The 10,409-nt window shown below is 38.8% G+C and overlaps 1 long non-coding RNA gene across 1 annotated transcript; it reads left to right on the forward strand.

Moving 5' to 3' along the window:
• The first annotated feature begins 3,922 nt into the window (after nucleotides 1-3,922).
• On the forward strand, nucleotides 3,923-9,531 carry LOC140234943 (uncharacterized). Its single transcript, XR_011901661.1, has 2 exons — nucleotides 3,923-4,060; nucleotides 8,258-9,531. It is a non-coding gene; the product is annotated as an uncharacterized lncRNA (long non-coding RNA).
• The last annotated feature ends 878 nt before the right edge of the window (nucleotides 9,532-10,409 follow it).

The following is a 10,409-nucleotide window of genomic DNA, read 5'->3' on the forward strand; positions in this document are numbered from 1 at the left end:
ACAAAATGAGACCGGAGCAATTGCCACAAGAGCGAATGTCTTGTCACCATCTCAATACTGTGTACAAATTGATTTTGTGGTAATGTTTTGTGGTCAGCACGCACATATTTAATGATACGACCATAGCTGGCGCGCTCTCACTACACGTATCGACAGGAATGATCAGGGTCCTGCCGGTTGCATGAAAACCCCAAATCACGTGGGGGTTACAAATGACTGCAGAGCTACTAATGATTTAGCCAGTTCGGAGATAGCTCATGTGCACATATGGGTACAAATGACCTTTCACTTTTCTCAGTTGGTTAGGCACTTCACTAAATTCAAAGCGACAGCAGCTTGCCCAACATAGCAATTTATGGAACTCGTATTCTAACAAAGAATGAACCTGTGTAGATGAAGTGACCAGAATGGTTCGTCAATCAACACTTTGGGAAGCATCCATTTCATTGTGCTGTTTTAAATACATTAACAAACGTTTTCTGTCAACAGCTGCCAAATACATAGTACCAGGCTTACTGTCAGGTGGATGTACTGCGGGCACCATTTATAAGGATTACATTAATAATCATAACATCAGAGATGCTTATCAGTGAAATTAAAAACCAACCTGTCTCTCGGTACAAATGACCTTTTTTTGCTCATGCTCAAACTGGAACTCTGAACTGGCTTATTGTAAAAGTTACTATATATTATTTCATGCAACGTTCTAAAAGGCAAGGCTTTATTCTTGACAGCTCAATGCAGGGAGACGAAGATTGGATACTTCACTTGACATATTCAATGCTGTCTGATAGTTACAATGCTTCACGTTACACCGTAAACAGTGGGATCTTATCAATAAAATTTGCATCAAGCTCCGCAACTATTTGGTTGGATTTGTGCCTCTGCGAAAAAGGGGAAGGGGGTAGAAGTGGAACTGTATCATGCATTTGATTAAGAGCAATCATTTACCGGTTTCCTCCGTAGTCTGCAGACAAGAATTGTTTTCAGACGGTTTTTTTTTTCTGCAGAAAAAAAAACCCCACCAAACAAACAAACAAACAAACAAACATATCCTCGTCAAGTTGAATGTGTCACTGGTGAGGGGTAACGAATTAAGACAGGACTGGTATGGACATTTAATTCTTCCAATGTGTTCCTGAGATCGATGTTTGGAAACAGCAACCACTTTCAAACGTAGAAAATGGCAACAAAACTCCATCCCAGTTTGAATATTGAAGAATTTATTACAACTTTATACCACACATCATTCGATGTGAAGAAAATAAATCATTTCAATATTATGCCAATGAACTTTTCTGTTATAAATAATGTAAACAATACTCCCGGTTCCTGAGAAACATTCCTATTTTTATCATAATATAGTCCAGTTTGATGAAGCATCAATTTGTGTTTTCGTTTTACTCTCCCTTTAAAAGGTGCAATATTTTATTTCTCTCTAACGAAAGGAAAACGATCTTCAAAAGTGTCAGTTTACAATGGCATCGTTTCGTCAGCGCTCATCTTGTATCGGACCAGACAGAGAAGAAAAGAAAATGTCCGTCGGCAATTGGCCAGTTCGAAATTCCTCTGCGCATGAGCAGAAAAAAAGGGTAATTCGTACCAACAGGATGATTATAATAATAATAATAATAATAATAATAATAATAATAATAAGGTCTTATTTACCCAGGGTAGCCTCTTCAGTGTTGCCACTGCTCTACCAGAGGGCCCTGCTATTATTATTACCCTAGCGTTGCCAGGTACCCATTTATACACCTGGGTCGAGAGGGACATTGTGGGTAAAAACATCTTGTCCAAGGATGTAAGCACTGGGCGGGATTCGAACTCGCGGTCCTCCGTTCGGGAGTCGGGAGTCTTATCCACTATGCCACAGCGCCCCCACAGTGTCAGTTTACAATGGCAGCGTTTCGTCAGCGTTTCGTCAGCGCTGATTAATCTGTATAAATGCTGCTTGCCAGCACATCCACCCGACAACAAAAGTTGTATTGGCAATATTGATAGAAAGAGATTGTTAATGTATTCAATGCAAAATAATGAAAGAAAGGATGCTTTCCCAAGTGTAAATTGACGGATCATTCTGGTCACTCTGGTCTACGCGACTTCATTCTTTGTTTGAACAGGATTGATAAATCCCATTGGTCATTGTTACCGTAAAGCTTATTACATTATGTCGCTCTGAGTAATTGCTGAAAAATGAGTGAAGTGCCCCAAACCGACTGAGAAAAAGAAAGAAAGAAAAATCGCTCGTACCAATGTGCCCACGAGCTAACTTCGAACTGTCTTATTCAAGTGCACGCTTCGTGGCACAGGAATTGGGTCGACGTACTGCGTAATAACTTTGAATACAGGAGACGCGTCGTTCGATAATGTTCAAGTACAAGGGTGAGTACGAGGGTGAGTCTTCCGTTAAACAAATAGGATCATAATAAGGACCATGAAAACATGAGATAACAAATTATAATCTTAAAATGCACGGAAGGATCACTCCTTCTATTCCGAAGTGAAATTTCCGGCTATCATGTCTTGTCTGGCTCCATTTCCGACTACTGTACGACTGACTGTGATATTTTGATGATTGTGCGTGTTTATTATTTGTCAGAAGTTCATTTCCCAAAGGCCTATAACCTCATGGTTCCAATAATATTGACGAGCTAAATTCTCAAAAGAAACTAAGCACTTTAAGACCCTGTGAGAGAAAAAGGAGAGAGAAAAGATTCAAAAGTCAAGGGCTATTGACACATTCATCTCCACCTACTGGTGCAGCGCTTAAAAACAGTGCATTGCATTGCAAGAGACTGAGTCGCAGGCACATACGCCAGCTTCCAAATCGTTTGGACCATCGCCGCGATTGCACCCCGTCAATGTTTGACCTGTCTTGGGGACATAATACCAAAATACTGTGGTACATGTAGAAAATCAAAATCCGACCTCAAGTAAGAATATTATTAGTTTCTGTATACGCAATAGTGATTGTAGCAAACATACACAAGGTGGTAATGATGACCTCACAAGTATTCAGTTTACTTACACTTGATCGCCAATCAATTTGCCTTTTGGACGCGAAATCAAAATGGAATACAGCACTTACATCTTTCTCGTCAAAATCAATTGTCTGTTGCTATAACTTAATTTTAGCAGTTCTGTGGCCGATTATTTAGGGGGACAGAGTTGCAGCTGCCATACACACGATTTTTACCTATTTGTGCAAAAACCAATGTTTTAACGGGAGAACTGTGCGTTGATGATTACTATCACATCAGCGTATGGTCACATGTCGTCGCAATTGATATCGGGCGATGAAAACTTTAAAACTTATTCTTATTTCACGTCTGATTCAGTGACGAAAATTTTGCCACTTTGTTCTCATCTCGGGAATCATTTTATCAAGCGTTTTGTCACATACTTTTTTTTCAGACAACTTTGCTCTCAGCTAATCAAATACAAGGATTTCAGTAACTTAAAACAGTTTGTCAGGGGGAAAAAAGACGTCTGACAAAACGCTTGATGAAATGTTTCCTTGATAAGTGACGTTAAAGAGGGTGCAACCATTGATCTCTATAGGAAATATCTCCTATGGTTCCATGATATTTCCTCCTGCGACAATTATTGCTCCCATTCGTATGAAATATACAGATTATACATGCTAAACCAAACATAAAGTATACCCACAAACATAACTCTAACCCTAATCCTGATCCTTACATCAAACTAAACCTACTAAAACCCTATCAAAACCCTAATCCTAACCCCAACCCTAAGTCCCTGTGATGGAGAAAACAAGATTGGAACAACTGTCGCAGGCAGGAGCATCATGCAGAGTCGGTTTCACCATCGGTCTCCGGCCTGCACGTACATGTAGATGGACTGACCTGCAGTGGAGGGAGATCACAGTGAGTGCAGTGCAACACACATTCTTTGACAGCCGTTGAGGGCGGTACAGCAAATTTGGCTGGCAGCTAGCAGCAAACCAATACAGCGCAGGCGGCCGGTTCATTCTGAAAAGCTAGAGAAGCTCGCTGTAAATGTGACGAATTTTCAGGCTCAAATCGAAGACTTGGTAAGCTGCTTATTTGTTGGTTTTCTCAACAATGGACCGAATGCATTCTTATCCTACAATGGTTCAAATTTTGTTTGTAGTTGTGAGGTAGTCAGTCAAAATGTCCACACCAACAGAGCATAAAATTTACAACACGACACAGTCACAGACCTACGAGGCTACGTACGTATGCATTGAGTCGTAGGTACAGTGATGACAGTGCAGGTGAACGACTCTCGTAGTCGTAATCGTAGTCTACTCACTTGTATAAAAAAGGGCCACTAATCCGTAGTATGTAAAGCTAAAGCAGTAAAGGGCCACTGTATAGATCTAGAAAATATATGTAAGGGCCACTTAGTGTAAGTATGGTAAGGCCAAGGGTACCACCTATCGGCAGGGTACCTTGACATCGGCACCTTGTAAATGGCTGTTTGCGTATAGAACGAAAAGACGGAAAAGATACGCGTGGGATTAATTGCCGTGATTAACTAGCTTCTATATGAAAACAAAAACGAAGAGATAAAAATCAAACTCGTAAACAGACCAAACAAACTTGTTAAACATGTTTAATTACGGTACTCATCCGCTCAGTAACGTTAACTACGTATGACTGTGAAATTCACATGTATAAAATTACCTATGGAGGGAGGGAGTGCTGATCGTTGGGTACCTGGTACCCTTTTGTTAAAGCACTGTAAAGGGATCGTGTAGTTTTGGTTGAGACCTAATTTCAGTTTCTAACATTTTTTGATGAGATGACGAGAAACCTCTGATGAAATATGAAAGAGCATGTAATTCTGTGAGGAATTCAACATTTATTTGATGAAAATTGGTTTTGAAATGGCTGAGATATCCAAAAAAGAGCGATTCTAATAAAGTGTGGGACCCACACTTTATTATGATCGCTTTGTTTTACTTTGTTTTTGGATGTGTCAGTCATTCCAAACCCGATTTTCATCAAATAAACTTTGAATTCCTCTTAAAATGGTATGCTCTGTACTATCATCTTAAAGGGGAAGGCTAGTAACTGATCAGTGGGAATCAGTGGAAATGCTGGGAGATGATTGTTCCAATCCTTATGGGATTCATTCAAGAGTTCACTGTATATCTATTGTTGTGTGAAAATGATTTGCTTCAGAACAGTCTCATATTCAAGTAATGTGCAGATTAATGCTCCGTCACTGACCAGGGACGCTAACCTGGAAGCATTAAACTGCACATTACTTGAATATGAGACCATTCTGAAGCAAATCATTTTCACACAAAAATAGACATACAGTGAACTCTTGAATGAATAATTGGAACAATCATCTCCCAGCATTTCCACTGATTCCCACTGATCAGTTACTAGCCTTCCCCTTTAAGTGTTTACTTGGTATCTCGCAAAAAGTTAAAAGCCCAATTCTCATCTGTACCAATACTGTAGTACCATCCCTTTAAGCTGTGTGAAGAAAATGCATCGCATGCACTAAAATTGCATTATTTCACAACAGGATGGTCACAAGATTAGAAACTGTAGTATTACGGCATATTTGAGGAAAAAATTAGGCAAATTTGATTTGTACTTTTGGAATAAACGAGCTGCAGATCCTGTAGGGTGGTGATAGATGGTACCCTCAATCATACATGTACATGTAGGGCCTATGGTAACTCTGTTAGAACTCAGAACTCTATAGACAAGCTACCATGTTTTTCATTGGATATCGGCTAAATCATGATGGCAGTCCCCATCTCTTATTCTGCGTGTGCGTCTTCACTTTGTGGAGTACATTGTGCAAAGTCTATATAGTCTATGGAGGATAAAAGCAGTCACCGGCTATGACGAAATGGATGGCGATGAATGGAGTGGGGACCTATTTCACGATATAATGCCTTGATATTGACTTGTCGTGCATAATGGCACTTGGTGCTAGTAGTTCTCATACTACAGTTTAAGTGGGGTCCACTGACAAATCAAACAGGTAGTATTGATAGTCTACCTAGACTCTAACAGTTATAGATCTAGTCGGAACTAACTAGACGTTCTATACACAGCCCTGTCACTGTACACAAGTGTCGCACATGGGGATACCGTGCTACCTTTGCACGGAGATGCCGTGCTAGCTTTGCACGGCGTCTGGTCGGGCTAGTGGGAACACACTACAGTACGAGTATCACTAAATTTATCCACCTCCCTGCCCTGGAGCTGGTTAAGATGTGACTTATTCAGATTCTCCAGAATCATGAAAAGGCAATAGTGAGTCCCCACTCTAAATTCAATAATGTGAAAATAATATAGGCTAGAGATGAACATGTAGATACCTCTAACTGTAAGTAAAAACAAACAAACAAACAAAACATCCCCCCCCCCATTCTATTTCTATTGACCATTTGTGGAGTGGCTACACTGAGCACAGTGTTTATAGTACAAGTAGATGCTCTAGTGTTACATGTACTGTTACAAATCTATGACATGTTATTACCTCCGCCAAGAAAGGAGGTTAAGTTACACTCATAGTGATCATCGGCATTGGTTATACCAAGGTGTTATTTTCTTAATGTTGTTGTCGACAATGACGTCATGAACTGTAGTAGTCTCCTTATCCAGCAGTGACTTCACTGAAACTTCAAAAATTCATAACTTTTGAATCCACTGTCCGATTTTCCTCAATCTTCAAATGACATATTCTGCTAATAATGCTACTTTTACTCAATCCAAATATATATTTGGGTTTTAAAAACATCACTGGAAAGGCATGAGAGACATAGAATTTTACCTTTTATTTGAAAGATTGCCATTACTGCTAATTTTTTAGAGCAGGTTATTCAAATAATGCAGAAAAGAGTTAGATTTATTTTGCTCTGGTATGGAATTGATCCCGGCTAAATATCAATATAATCCTTGCCTATGAAAACAGTTACAGTTACACCACCAAAAAAGGCACATTTTTGGAGAAATTATGAAAGTAGGTCAAAAAGTTTTTATTTTTTTATTTATTTATTTATTTTAATAGTATGCACGCAGCAGATTGCATTATGGTATAGTTTTGGTTGGGATGGGGGATTCACGTTTTAACTTTTTGTGAGATATTAGACATCCTGTTTTTATGAAATATTAAAGAGCATATGATTCTAAGAGAAATTCAAAATGTATTTGATGAAAATCAGTTTTGAAATGGCCGAGATATCCAGAAACAAAGAGTTCCTAATGAAGGATGGGACCCACCTTTTATTAAGACCACTTTGTTTTACTTTGTTTGTTTTTTTGTTTCTTTTTTTGATATCTTAGCTATTTCAAGACTGATTTTCATCAAATAAACTTTGAATTCCTCTTAGAATTGTATGCTCTTTATTCAGTGCACTCCCATTATAATAAACAGGATTATAACGAAATTCCGGTTACAACAAAATGAAAATCCAGGTCATGAAATTATCAGCCCAATGTTTTTTTTATTGTTTACTCGTACGGTTGTAACGAAATTTCGATATAACAAAAGAAAACTGCTGGTCCCGAGGACTTCATTATAACGGGAGTCCACTGTATGTGGTTTCTAATTATCTTGCAAAATGTACAAACCTGATTCATCATCTCAACCAAAACTATACCATCCTTTTGAATATGCTAAAGCTTAAATTACCATGGGAGATGGACATCCCCCTCCCTTTTCTGTTATTTTCATTCCCTCTGACCTTGGCATCTCTGTACATGTATTTCTAAGTCTTCAAAGGACAAAATTGTAGGTTTAAAGTTTAAAAATTAAGTTTATGTACAGCTAGAATACACACAAACAAAAATAGCTATACATGTAATTCACCTGTGATAGCCCCTGAAAGTATGTAATATTTTGATACATCAGATCATATCTCTATTTAACAATTTGGCACTTGTGCTCTGAGCATTGAAGTTCTGCTCCGTAAGCGCTGATACCGATGTGTGCATGTTCTAGCTAGACGCGTGTGTTTTTATGAATAATATGTATTGAGATTCTATGTCTGTCAGTTAGCTGATTATGTGCACACATTGCATATCACTATTGTTCAAGACGTATTTGGAAAAAGACATCAATAGCATGATTATCGATTGAAAAAATTAGGTGATCGACTAGTCTACTTCAAGTTGTTTCAAATGTGATAGTGCTTGCATGAAATGCAATGCTGTGCAATACCTGGAGCTAGTACATGTGTTCATTTTTGTTTCTTTGTGTTTTCAAGTTTTCAATTTTCTTCATGTCCTCATAGACCTCAATCCCGTCACAATGGTGATGGAATTACTGAGAAAGTACTGGTGGGCTGCCATCACACCAACCTTTGCCCTGGTAGGCATCTACCTGGACAAGCAGCAGAACGTGCGATATTCTGGCTGGAAGAACAGGACGCAACTGTACCAGAGAGAGCTGAAGGAAGGAGAGGACCCATGGACGTCGCGGATCAAATCATGATGCCTCTGATGATCGGCTGGATGAGGGGAGGGAACGAGTGGTCTCAAGACATCAAGCTGGCTTCCTGCCCATGGTCCTGCTTTCCTTGATATATTCTGCTCCTACTATTACTTTTTATTTTCGATGTACAGAAATTAGAGTGGACACACGAACTGAACTTTTCTGCCAGGGTGGAGCCACGATCCCCATCCTTCAGAAACATACAACCTGAGACTCTCAATTGATTGTCATCTGTGAACAAGACCCGTCATCAGCGTGCATTATGAACTACAACATGTCAAGATTATAGTCAATCACTGTATACAAGAATACACTTTCAAATGTTCTTGTGATGAGAGAGATGTTATGGCTATGTGTTGGGAGTGCCTGGCCTTATACCATGTGATTATGGGTTCAAAGCCCAGTCTCCACCATACCATGGGGGTTGGGGATGGTTACAAAATGCCGAGTGTCACCCTTCATCCAAGATTGAATGGGGCTTGAATTAAAAAAATAAAAATAAAAAAAAATCAGCCAATAGGCAATAATCCTTTGATGATGAGTACTGATGTTGTACACTTGGTTTGCAGACAGTAGAAACATTAGCATTTGATACTAGATATGAGACCAGTAACTGCCCTGACCTTAACCTGTACCAGCAAGGGGAAACCTGTGTTAGCAATCATTTCAGTAGTCACATTACCATACTGCATTTTTAATTGCACCAGCAAGGAAAAGCCTTAAGTAGCAATCATTATGGTAGTCACATCACCATACTGCATTTTGAATTGCATCATAAAGAGGGCTGTTCACCATATTTTTCTAATTTTGTCCAACCTATCCAACATCTCTTCCTGCACAGAAGTTCTACCAACCTAATCTAATGATTAACAGCTTTCTTGTCAGGTAAGAGGATGTCAATGATGAAATCTTCTTTTTCTCCCAAACGTACTGTACATGTCGGGTTGAGGTGAACCTTCACAAGATGAAAGCACAGTGCATTTATGAACAAAGGATGACCTTTATCAAAGAAGGGTTCCTCAGAGAGATGTCAGCTTTGTATGTTTTATGAATAAAGGAAGTGAATGACTATAATCAGTTTTGTGCAGAAATGTGTATTGAGTACAAATTGTATGTGTGTTACATGATGTATATATGTTCAAATACTTTGTTGATACATGTGTATGTGTTTGTACTGTAGTTGAAAATGGATCTATTAGCAAAAAAAAAAACACACACACACACACACACAAAAAAACACTTTAATTTTTTTTTTTTTTTTTTTTACAGATGTATGACTGAAATTGTATTGGAAAAGGTATTGGAACTCTGGCATTCTACATTCTCACAGCACACTTTCTTGGAACTCTGGCATTCTACATTCTCACAGCACACTTTCACATACAATCGTGACTATCATTAAAGCATTGACCCCACATAAAGCTGCATGATGTGCATGTTATCAAAATTACACCTACATTTTGTATATGAAGTCAACTTCTGCATGATATGACTTGATGTATACGACACACTTTTATTACATATTGCTCTGAGTACATTGTACAGAGAGAACTTTAGATTTTTGTGAGGCGGACGTTCAGAGGAAAAGTTTTGAGCATACGCAAAATTGCTTATCAAAATCAATAGTTCGCATTGTCGCATGTTTCCACTACGTGTTTTGGGCCATTTTTGCGTCCATTCAATTCACGACGCAGAGAACTACTTGATGTACATGTACTTATCTTATGGAGGCGCCATTTTACTTTGTAGAGGTTGCGTTTCTGTGTATTCTACGGCTACTTTTCAACATGATGTGTGTAATTGTCCATGTTCTTGTTGATAGGCAGTCACACTCTGAATCCATTTGTACTGAGAGTAATGTACTGACTTGCATGACATATGCTCTGATGTAATCGTAAGTTGGTTTTTATCTCTCCTCATAGGTAAGACAAAAAAGTGAGAAAATTGTAGAC

This window comes from Diadema setosum, chromosome 1, assembly GCF_964275005.1.
Source record: "Diadema setosum chromosome 1, eeDiaSeto1, whole genome shotgun sequence".
Classification (NCBI taxonomy): Eukaryota; Metazoa; Echinodermata; class Echinoidea; order Diadematoida; family Diadematidae; genus Diadema; species Diadema setosum.